Source organism: Miniopterus natalensis, chromosome 8 (assembly GCF_054644295.1).
Source record: "Miniopterus natalensis isolate mMinNat1 chromosome 8, mMinNat1.hap1, whole genome shotgun sequence".
In the NCBI taxonomy this organism is placed as follows: domain Eukaryota; kingdom Metazoa; phylum Chordata; class Mammalia; order Chiroptera; family Miniopteridae; genus Miniopterus; species Miniopterus natalensis.
In genome coordinates, this window is record NC_142088.1 from 51,853,390 (window position 1) to 51,866,273 (window position 12,884).

Here is a 12,884-nt window from a genome sequence, read left to right on the forward strand (position 1 = left end):
TAACCATTTCCAAAAAAACACTCTTCACTATACCCTTGGGTAAGAAATGTTAATATAAAGGTGTAAATGAAAAGCATTTTTTAAATCCACAAGGACAATACATTTTACCTGTTTTTTAAGCAGGGCTGTGACTCTGAGTATATTTGTTGTTTCTGTTCATACTGAGGAAAGTCCCTCCAAGAAACCAACATCTGTATATTACTACATAATCTCCAACATATCATTTACCCATTTATTAAGATGCCAAAACTGGAGCTTGAAATGCCAGTTTCAGTAAATGGTTCTCTAAATGTGGCTGGGTTTAAATGTGAAAAGGTAAAAGGAAAGAATCCTCTAAAAATAGAAGTGTTATGCTTCATATCCAAAATGTCTTACTTTCTTCTGCCCGAATGCCATTGCTTCATTCTTCTTCTGCCCTTTTATCTTAAAAGGACTCCTTAGCTTGTACCGTATTGAGTTTATTCTTTCCACATGACAGTCAAGACATGGGAGTTGGGGAGCCTGTAAATACCCTTCCTCAACCTCTTAGCTAAAAAGAAGGCATTCTTTGTATGCTGCATCTTGATCTTCCAACAGTTGTCAACAAGAACTTTTCTGTGATGCTTTTTTTTTTTTTGTCAAATGTTCTGCTCATTTTATTTTTGTTTGCTTTTTTTTTTTTTTTTAATCTGTTAGCCTCATTCAGACTTTATTGCCTTAAGAGAGTTTCATGAGGGTCAAATATCTCCTAGTTTTACTCTATCTTGCTTTTCAAAATTTAAGCCACTAGAGCAAATTATGTTTCAAAAGAGAATCACCATCTACTTGTCTGGTAGGTCTTTGTAGACACTGTATCCCACGTTTTTTCATGAAGCTTTCAGAAAACTAGTTTCCATTATAAAAACAATTAACCCAGAGTTCTCACCCAGGAAGAACTATACTTTCACCTAACTGCAGATTTCAACTTCAGACCATTTTGAAGGTTCTTGTTCCCAACCAGTCTTTTGCCTGCTGTTCCAATGGCAGTAAGTACCTAAGAATGAATGCTGTCTCTGTGAAGCCTGGTCTTTTTTCCCTTCAAGCATCATAATTTTTTTAATAAAATTTCACTGGCATATCTCAAGTTCTTGCATATCTCAAGTTCTTTCAAGCCTTTGAGAGAATGGGGGCACAGATCAAATGGGAGTAAAGCAGAGGGGAGGCAAAGAGGAGAATGTGGTGTTACCTAATTTACATGGAGTCAACACGGAGGCAACTGCAGAGAGAACTCACCTCTGTAAGTAGTTCCGTCTTAAGGAGCTACTTATAGTCTCCCAAAGTCTCCAGAACAATTTTGTTTGACCTTTTGCTAAAGACCACCTCTACAGAGCAACTGATTTTCCTGTTCCCAAGGGTGGAGGGTTGAGATGGTTGTTTCTATATATTAAAAAAAAGTATCAAATGATGTGGTTCCTGTGTAGTACTAAGGAACCCTTAGTAATCTAAAAGTGGAAGAGATAGATACAATTCCTGACTCAAGAATTATGTCGCCTCCTTGTGACTACCGCCAGCTTGCATGACATTATGTCTTGAAGACGGAACAGTCAGAGCACTCCTGTCTGAGACAGAGGGAGGTCTTAGGGGGGCGTCAGGACAGGAAACGTTGACTTGTGATCAGCATGGGTTCAGGTTAGTGAGGCCTGAAGTGCACCAGTTACTTAGGATGACATGTCAGTGAGAGGGACACTTCCATGCCCAGCTGCTTGAGGGGACAAAAGAACTATCTGTCACACATCACCAAGGTAAAAATTATTCCGATGACTTTTTCTTCCAAGTCTTCCATGCCCACTGTTTTGTGAAAACTGAGAAGAGAATAAGTACTATACTGTAAAATCTATTTTCATAAACACCACATTATCTTTCTTTGGGAAAGGATACTGCGCTCTTCTCATGAGCAGGTGGGGTGTTTTGGAATGAGGGCAAGAGAGTCGTTCTCAGTGTGGTATCGCCCAGAGCTACACCTGTTCCATGTCTGTGCTCCTGGAGCCGCCGGCGTGACTCTAAGCAGAAAAGCACCCGACCTAATCAAATTTTTAATGTGTTTGTTTCTAATATCAAAGTCTGTATCATAATTATACTTGCCTTTTTCTTTTCTTCCTCTAGATACTTCAAATGGCCCAGTTTATTGTTTGAGAAACTTAAGGATGCCCTCTATCTGGGAAGGCATTGGGTTGCATTTCTTGTCCAATTTAAAGCATGGAGGAGAAAGCCCTTCCAGGTAGTTCTTCCCACTCATCTCTAACTCAGGAAAACTAACCAACAGTCATTTAGGGTCACATGTTGTCACCTGACCTAAGGTAATAGCATGGAGGAAGAAGACAGCCAACACCTGAGAAGTCTCTTCCTGGCCAAGAATGGGGTAGATGATGACAAGCTGTCCTTGTGTTTTGAAGCCACAGACAGGATGAAGATCATGCTGAACAAGCAGGACAGTACCCTGAATCAGTCGACACTTGGGCACATCCTTGCGGTACCAGCCGTCAATGTGAAGAAGAGGAAAAGCTGGCCCAGGAATTTGGGAGTGAGGTGGGGAAGGTAGGATGGCCGGGGAGGCCTGTGGGCAGGGGAGTGTGACACAGATGGCTCACCACCCAACTGGGGCATCTTTCAAATGCCATGTGAAAATCAAGCCACTGGTAGCTTCTTATAATAAATTGTGACCATTGATATCAATTCAAACTGCAATTTTTTCTAACATCTGACTAAGTTTGTCAGAAGATAATTATTTACCATTCTGATGAGTCCAGGCGGTCCGCTAATTAATTCTTCAATGGGATGCGTGCCATCCTTGTCGTTACTTAACACTGCATACTGGGGGTTGTACATAACCGGGATTGGCACGGGGCCCACCATAATGATTATACACGTGGAACGTTTGGTGCCAAGTGCTATTTAATTCCGTTTCCCCGAGGTTAGGAGGGAGGGCTTCTTCTGTGCAATGTATTTACAATTCTTAGAAGAAAAGTAAATAAAAATGTGGTTTTATAATAGGCAGTTTGAAAAATTTCTGGCCCAGTAAATATTGGAAAATAATTGTGACTCAGTTCAAATGTATTACAAATCTGCAAATTAGTATTAAATGTATTGGTTGGATTGAGAACTTGGTTACATATTTAACATTTCTATCAGTAAACATGATCACAACATTTAAGAAATCTCTGATTCTCTAGACAAGGACATAGCAAACAAGTAAGTGAAGTGCAAGGTCATAACATCTTACTAATAATAAAAATAAATGAGAAGTCAAGTTGACATATTTTAAGCAAGTCTTTTTTAAAAGAGAGGCCTGGAAAGGATATGAATCAGATTTGCCTACCAGGGCAAGACTAATTAAAATGTTTAATTGATAAAGATTGTTGATTAGTTATGTTTTCTTGTAATCTGTGCTAGAAAACTCAGACCTGGAGGGATATTATTCAGTTTCATTTTCTATGCACTGCCTTTTTAAAATTCCAACTTATTTTATGTTAAACTGCATTGGGGATGCCAGATATGAGCAATATTTCACTTAGGACAGACACCCAATTAAGTTGACCTTGTCATTAAGAGAATCATGTGTTTCATTGCTGAATTTAAAGCTTTGATAATCATTTTAATGGTGCTTCAAAATGACCAGAAATCTCTAGCAATAGGGATTACAAATTCTCACATTTCCCCAGGCAAATAAAGGACAAGACAGGCCACCTAGTCATGTTCCAAAAGGCTTTCTCCTATCTTTATCAGATAAGTATTTATGGCAGACAAGCTACCTCTAGGCTTTATTGATGATGATGATAAACTGAGAAGGAATGACAGCTGAAGGAGAGAGGAAAAACAGGAAGGCGAGCGAGAACCGTCAAGGAGGGGTCAGTGTGCAGGAGGGAGCCGCTAAGCGCCCCGGAGTGGAGATCGGAAGGGGGAGCGTGTGCACTGACTCAGGAGCAACGGTCAGAGTTCTGAACATTCCAGGAAGTTGAAGAAAGCTAAAGAACTCTTAATTTCCACATCTGATGTTTACTAAACCTTGAGCCATATTATAATTCAGGTAGTTCTAGGCCATTGATTATTCCTGTCCCTTTTTGGAATGCTGTGATTTTTAACGTTGTTACAACAGGGACATGGGTCACGTAGTACTAGGTTTCCAGCCCTGACTGTCTGCCATGGAACAGGGGTCCTCTGCAGATGCCCCCTTCCTCTGCTAGGTTCTCTTAGGGTCTAGGGCGACTCTGAAAGTATTTAGTTGTTGTTTCCTCAGATGGAGACCTGATGGTTTACCTTCTGCCATTCAAACTTGTCTGACCCATGCTCACTTCCTAGTCTGCTAAGGCAGAACCTGGAATTTCCATTCTATTTCAGCTCAAGAATAAGTTAATACCATATCTGTGGTTTAATCAAAATTTTAAAATCATTGCTACTATTTATTTCCTGAAAAACATCTGAAATAGGAACAGGGTGCAATGCTTTCCAGTTCTCTATTTTCCTGGTCAGTGTGTGTGATGAATAGCGTCATGGAGATTTCACCGATGTGCCAATGTGGGTCTCGTTGCCCTCTCATTCTTAGGAAGATAGACACTGTGACCTGTGCACTCTATTTAATACGTTTAATATCTCTATGCTTGTTTTCCCAATCCAAATCAAAATCCAGTTTACCTTGTTCTTTGGAAACTGTGGCTCTTCATCATAGACTTCCTGAGAGAGGCAGGTCAACAAGGTACTTGGGAGATGTGCACACAACCCTGCTATTCCTCTCTTGTTACCAAACATTTTCAAGTGTTCCATGCTTTTTACAAAGAAACATCCTCCACCGATATGCTAACCAGCACAGTCATTTCTGTATTTCACCCTACAACATGCTATATTAAAATTCCACTTTACAGGTGTCAACAGTGATTGCACCAGCCATTATCCTTACCCCAAGTGCTTCTCTACATTCAAATTTTTACTTGTGTGTTGAATGAATTTTTAAGCATCACATTATAGAACCAGTGGTCTCCAAACTGATTTTCGTTATCAACCCCTCAGTAATAGATCTTTTGAGCATGCACTTAGCCCACAAACTATGCTTATTTATTTATTTGATAGGTTATATACACATAGAACTATACTATATATTTTATTGTAAATGCAATACATATTATATTTATATTTATTAATAATATAGTAGTAATATTACCATTGTATATTAAAAACTAGTATATTTATACAGACTAGTCCAAAATGATATGTAGTATATTATAAAACAGTATAGTTTATATTATATTATATATACACAAAATGTAGGAAACAAAAAGCATGATATAAGAAAGTAAATGTAACTATAAATACAAGGCGGTTATTTTCCTTCCACACTTAATTAGCTGTCTTATAGAATACCCTGGAGTGTGTGCTTCACCTTTGCCAAATCCTACCTTATTCTAGCAAGGAACTTTAATGGAACTGTTACTACAACAAAAATATAATTTAAAATTATTTTATATGATGTGACTTGCTGATTTGTTCTTTGACTTCACTTAGCAGTCCTTAAAATAATATTGGAAGTAATTTGCATCTCCTGATGGGGTACTTGTGAGGTAGTGAATAGAATATCTTGAGTAGTAATGGAAAGCTGGCTTGAGATTAAATTTTTTTCTGAATAGAAGTAAAAGTAAATAATTTACAAGTGGTTGATTGTGACTTTATGGAGGAAAATGGAGATGTAAGGACTAAGGCATTTTCCTAAGATTTATGGAGTCTGTGCCTAAGGCAAAAGTAGGAACATAAAATGAGTCCTCAAGCTTTGGTGTTCTGAAACTGTTACTTTGGTACTTTTGATACATATAATTTCTACAGTTAAAGAATACACTTCCACCCCAGCCAGGTGGCTCAGTTGGTTGGAGCATTGTCCCATACACCATATAGGTTGCAGGTTTGATTCCCAATCAGGACACATACTTAGGTTGCAGGTTCTTTCCCCAGTGGGGGCACCTATGGGAGGCAACCAATTGATGTTTCTCTCTCACATTTATGTTTCTTTCTCTCTCTCTCTCTTCCTGACTCTCTAAAAATCAATAAACATGTCCTAGAGTTAGGATTAAAAATAAAATTAAAAAAAAGAATACACACTTACATCCCTGTGCACTTATGCAGACATTTTTAAATAAGATGATAAGGTCACTATCAGTTAAAGTCATTAGTTATAGCCTTCTATGTAAATCACATGTGCCCCAAATTCTTCTCATTTAGATAAGCTTTCACAAAGATATATATAGTCAAGAATGAGAATGTATATTTGTTTCTCCAGTAGGCATTTTTAAATACATTAATTGATACAGTAAGTTAATGTTGATTGTTGACCTCTCTTTTAACATTGCCTATACCTTGGACATATACATTGCCTTCCATGCCCCAACATCATTTCAAAAGTATTTTCTTTTTGACCTGTGCAAAAAAATGGGTTTAAAAAACATTTGTTTGTTTTTAATAGTTTTAAAAATATAAGTAATACTCTTGAGAATTTGATGAAAACTATTGGCTCTCTTTCCCCAAAACATTTTCATATTTGCCAAATGACACTAGGTTAAGATCCCTGTATGATTACAGTATAAAAATTTTTTCTTTCACCTGCCTTAGTTCATAGGAAAATTATTTTTAATAAAGTTATACACAATGTGAAATTTACTATTTTCTTATAAACTTTGTATATGAAATTATAGATGTGCCTCTGGGATAGCAACTTAATAGAACAGAATAATGAAACAGTAAATAGAGAAACAAAATAAGAGGCAGTCTTCTCCCACTATGATTGAAATTTCATCCTTAAAGGATGGCTGAGTCAGCCACAATGGCAATGGGTTGATTTCAGAATTTGTTGGGTAAAGTCTGGGCTATAAGGCTCAGGTATCTCTGTTGATCTGTTGAGAGCATTTGCCATGGTGATAAAAAAATAGGTGGGCCTCAAGATTTGGGGGTTGAGGTCAGAAACAGGGGATGTGAGAATGGAGGCCATGAGTTAGTACATTTGGGAAAGAAGAAAGGAAGTCCTGTATGAATCAGGAACTAGAACTATTTGCCAAACCACACTGAAGGCTAGTCTAGAGGTAGGTCTGTCTGAGAAGAAAAACTAGGACTTCCCTAGTTGGTCTAACTGGGCCTAAATGAATTGTCCCCACTTATTAATAAATATATCTACCCTTATAGTGGTTGTAGTATTTACCAGGGCAGTACAAAATTTAGATTTTACTGAGTGATAAATAGAGAATGCTTGGAAATTATATTACCTTGAGTCTTTATTGGAAATTACTCCAAAGTTTTTCTTATTTTATTGAGCCTCTTCTATCAAATTATTATATATTATTTTGCCACATCCTGGAAACTGTTTGTAGACAGTAAGTGATTTTAAACGCTTTCCTGACTCAGGGTTTTGCACACATGCTTTCTCTGTACTCTGCTTTTCTGTGATATTTTTATGGCCCTCTCCCTCATCTGTACTTAGATTTTTACCTAAATGATGTACTTTCTGTGAGGTCACCTCTTACTATCTTACTTAAAACTATGATCCTCCTTTAAGAGTTCTGATTCTTTTGCCTTGCTTTAGTTTTCTCATTATTTATCACGATGCAAGATCAATAATATCTTTCTTATTTTTTACATTTACTTTCTGTCTCTTCCCAATATAATATAATCTCTATAATGGGAGAGTGTGTGTTTCTTGTTCATTGCTCTCTCTCTCAAGTGTCTGAAACCATGTACATATGAGGCACTTGATAAATATTAATAAATGAACAATGGAAAAATAGGTAATTTCATTTATTCATCCAACAAATATTTATGCGGTATCTTTAATGTGCAGATTACCACAGTGGTCACTTGGGATATAATAGTGAAAAACTGCATGGTCTGTGCTCTGAAGGAGCTTATAGTATATCAGGGAAGACAGACCCATAAGTAAATAAATGTAGCACAGTGATAGAAATACGGTAAGGTATTGAGAGATTGCAGAAGAGCGAGTGGTTAACTTTTCCTGGGGCAGTCAGAGGTTGCTGAGTGGCTGAACTTTCAACTGTGTTCTTAAGGATGAGTAGAAGTTCACTAGGGAGAGAAGAGAGGACAGGCTTCACTGGGTGTGCAGGAATGCGTGGTTATAGTAAAAGAAGCTGCTGTTGGCAACTATTTTCAGGCCTATGAATACAGGTGGAAAAGAAGAATGACTGTCAGCCCTTTGCACTGAGCACCTCTGAAGGTGATCTTTGGTTAGCAGCATGGACTGCTAGGTATAATATTTCTCTCCTTGTGGTCTTCTTTGCCTCTTAGCCAGTGTTATGCTTTTGCTCAAAAGGAGCCACCACATTCTCTGATTGTTTTATGCCAAGTTGGTGTGTTGCCTGTGGTTGTTTCCCAGCATTCCACAGCTTGAGGTTTGCTTTAGTGAATCCTTATGGTGTTTCTTACGCCTGCCCTGCTTGCAGGCTACATTATGTTGTGCCATTTTACACTTGGAGACCTTCCAAAATGTGTGAGAGAGAATGAGACCAAAGTGGTTGCCTTTAACCAGAAGTGGGTAGACAGGCAAAGAACCCTGGATCCCCAGAAGCAAAGAGTTGACACAGACATGAGAAGTCTACTAGGTAATTTTCTGGACTCTTGGCAGGATTGCAGAAAAGCCAGTCCAGGAATACCACTGACATTTGCTTCCGTATGACTAAATAAACTAATTCTAAGTGACAATTGACTATCAAAAATTGAACATCGAATGCACAATCTTTACTGCTTAGGATAATTCAAGTTTCCATTTTTGGTAATGTATTTATTCATGAAAATGACAGGTACTATGGTGTTAAAAATGAAATAAGTTTCACAATGGCCTTCCATTTCCTGGCAGAAGTAACCAAACTATTAAGAAATTAAACAACTTATGCTCTTTTATAAAACGACGTTTGGAAGGAATTCATCTTTGAGAGGTCTGTTCCTGAAATGGAATTCTTTTATCTTCACATTGACACTGACCCTTTCTCAGTGATGCAAATGGTTGGTGCTGGTTAGAACGCAACCTTATGTAAAGTAATCACATCCAGCTCTGTAATTGGGGCTTCGTTATAGCCTATACTCTTAAGAAGAGTCACTCCCAAAGAGTACACAATGTTGTAGTGGCAGAAAAGAGGAATTATTGGAGAGTTATCAAGATGTGGATCACTCAACAAATATGAGAGGTATGATAACATACCTTGAAAATGCAAGACATGACCTTACATCTCCTCAAAGGGTTCGTATGCTAATTGAGGAGATTACATATACACACTGGAAAATAGTGTATGGTACATGCTGAATATTCTGACAGTGAATGTGATGACAGCGTTGCTGAGCATTATGAACTAGTGGCACATTGGCAAGTACTCAGGGTACAAGTGGAACCTGAGATGGGCTTGAAGGGTAGGTTTTGCATGAATAGAGAGAAATAGCAAGGACATCTTGGATTAGGAAATAAAACAAAACACAACACATGAGTAACATGTAAAATGTTCAAGAATAGAACACACACAGCCAAATTGGAAGATTCAGGTTGGAGGGTTTGATAGAGGCCAGGGCATATTTGGAGTCTTTTGAATGCCAAGATGGCAATCTAGATTTTATTCTTTTGGAAACGTAGAGCGTCGAAGACTGATCAGAGGAGAAGCAAGATGGAAAGAAGTGCTTTAAAGAACAAACATGAGTTTTAGTCCTTCAGATGTTAACAAAGCACAAGACTTAAGAATTGGTCAAGAATGTATGTTAGGATCACCTAATATGGTCAGAGCACTGGCAAAGAATGACAGTTTTGGAATAATACCAGCTGAGTTTGAATTCTGGCGTCACCGCTAACTGGGTGTGACCTTGGTAAATTAGTTAACTTTTTCGTGCTTTCTTTTCCTCATCTGTAAATTATGGAGATTGCCTGGGATCACCTCATGACTTTGTAGATGAGCAGATATACATAAAGTTTTCAGATCAGTGTACAGTAAAAACTTAATGAATGTTAGCTTAGTTTAGAGAACAGTTCTGAATAGCCTCCATGAAAAGATCATTGATCAGATTTCTATACATCTTTGCAATAGAAATAATGATGACTCCTACAATGCAGGGGTGTAAAGTTGTCTGGCACAGGGCAAGCATTCCTGATTATTACTTGGTTAATTTAGGGCCCCAACCCCAGGCTTCAATTTAAATCTATTATCTTTCAGTTCAGATGGACTTGTTTAGTAAAACTGTTTGGTAAAAGCTCCTGCGGTCTCTGGACGCAGAAGTCAGACTCAGATCAAATACCTTATTTGGATTTCCTGTAAAGTGACGAAGACACAGAGACATGAAGGAAAAGCCTTTGTTTGGGGAAACTCGATACTTTTCTGTTATTGCCAAAACAAACTCCTTTGGACAAATAAAAATTGATTTGGAAATTTTAAAATAAAAATTGCAAGCTAAACAGGATGTAACTTGGTTAGGGGGGAAATGATTCACTAGATTAATGTAATGAGAGAGCTCTATTTGTGCAAGACTTAATTACTAAGTTCTTCCTTCAATATTTAGTGCTGCTGCTGCCCAGCCCTGTTCTAGGTGGAAAATGAGAAGCAAGAAGGGGAAAGCACACAGATTTCCTGTGTGTGTGTGTGTGTGTGTGTGTGCACGTGCACACGTAGATGTGTGCTTGAGTGCATGCATACACGTATACTTAGTGCCTTTGCTGGCTAGCAACTATTCTTACAACTTTGTGCTTCCAAATGATTTTTAAATTTTAGTGTGCTTTTGGCAGAGGAGACATTTCCTCACTTTGGATAAAAGGTATTGAGATCAAAGGCACCAAGTAGAAACTATCTGAAAGTAAAAGGGATACTGTTCAAGATCTGTCTCCCTTTATTTTTCCTGTAAAAGAGAGGTTAGAGAGTGGCATGTGGCTAGAGGAGTTGCAGCCACATGATGGAGGACGAGAGAGCTGTCACCTGCTTTGCTACGCAGGGTGCCCAGCTTAACCCATCTTTCTTTGGCAACTGTGCCCCAGTGAGAAAAGCTCACAGTCCATATGTTGAGTAGGCACCATGCCATTTTGACAGGCGTGAGTGTCGGCAAGAAAGGGACCATGTATGAGCATCAAATGTGTTTGTTGTGGGAAGGATTCTAGGCCAGGAATATTAAAATAACTGTCTGTCCTTAGCTCTAGCACATATGGTTAAGGAGATATGCTATGATGACTCACATTAACGTTGGAAAAAATATATATAGAATACACAACCCTGCTAAGTTAAGTTTCTGGTGTGGATAAATCAAGTCTGGAATCTTCACAAAGGAAGGTTGTAGAGAGACACACATAGCAATAATAGACTCTTTTCTATATATCAGACAGAATTCACTAAAGACTAAATTCACATCCAATTTTAGTTCCACCGAATTGATGAACAGACCAAAAGATCCTGTTAAATTTTTGCTGAGAGGTCCTCAGGTATTTTCTAACACTATTTGAAAAATAAATGGGATAGAATGGATTGATTTAATATTTCAATTTCAATGAAATTACATTAATTTTAGCAATGTTAGTTCAACTATTTTCCTGCTACAGGGACCATTTGTTTTAAAATCATTAAAGGATTTTCAATGATATTGTCCTAACATTTGGTGTGACTCAATTAAGGGAATTAGTATAAAGTCATTTTATTTCTCTTTTGCTTTCAAAATGAATTGAACATTTTCCTATGTAGGAGAAAGGAATTCTTGAGCTATTTTTTATACTTATAGCCATTTGTATAAGTGTGTTTGTTGACTATATAACTGTTAGGCATGGAAATACTTCAATTGACAATGGTATCCCTTTGTAGTTTCCCCAGGGCTTGCTTAACTCCTTGGAAAGGCAGCATTGTATGGTGCAAAGGATATAGGACTGAAGGTCTAAAGAGACATATGTAGGATTTGATAGTTGCCCACATGATGTTTAAACTTACACCTATACACACATGCACACACGCACTTCCCCCTCCAAGCCCACATGAGCTTACCATTTGTTATTTTGAAGCCAAGGGAGGCACATCTAGTTTTTTTCCAGCTCTAGTAACTTGGCCTCCTAGGGAAATGCCCTGGTAACAATCTAAATATATATTAGGGAGGCGTCTCACTAGGAATGTGTTGCTTCCCAATAACATGTTTTTCAAAGACGAAAAAACATTTTTGCACAGACTATAGAATCTTCTTATATATTATGTTTCTTGTTTATTGACTGCTTTCTCTGACTAAAATATAATCCACAGGTAGGTACTTTGTGCCTGCTTTTATTAGTATTATTGCTATGGTCCAGGCTCCTATCTAGAACAATGCCTGACACAAACTGGTAACTCAAAAAATATTTTGTGTAATTAATGAATCAATAAGCAAAGCTTTTCTATAGTGATGGCTAAAAGGCAGATGCCTGGACTCCATTCAGTGTTAGTGCCAATGGCTGTAACTGCCTTGATCTCCAACAGCTCCTTCCATTCTCAAACAAAAATATCACTTTTAATATGGCCAATTGAATCATTCTTGCATAAAGTGTGACTAAAAGTATATTTAGAAAGCTTTAATATTGATATTGCTCTGTAGCATACACACTAAGTTAAAAAGAGTGTTCTTGCTTTGCAAACATAGCCTCGTGGCAAAGCTCCCAGCTTCCTCTTCCAACCAGATGGCCTCCCCTAAGCCCTACCCTTCATAGAATTTTGGAGTTGGAGCTGGCCCCACCCCAGATGCAAATCAGGGTATCTGGGGTGGGACCTGGAGTCAGCATTTTTACAAGCTGCCTAGGTGAGTCTTATGAAACACCAAGGTATGGGAGCACACAGCCCTGGAGCTGCCTTTTCTTACAAGGTTTCTTTACCCCTGCTCTCATCCATAGCTCTTAAGACACTCACCGACTTCCC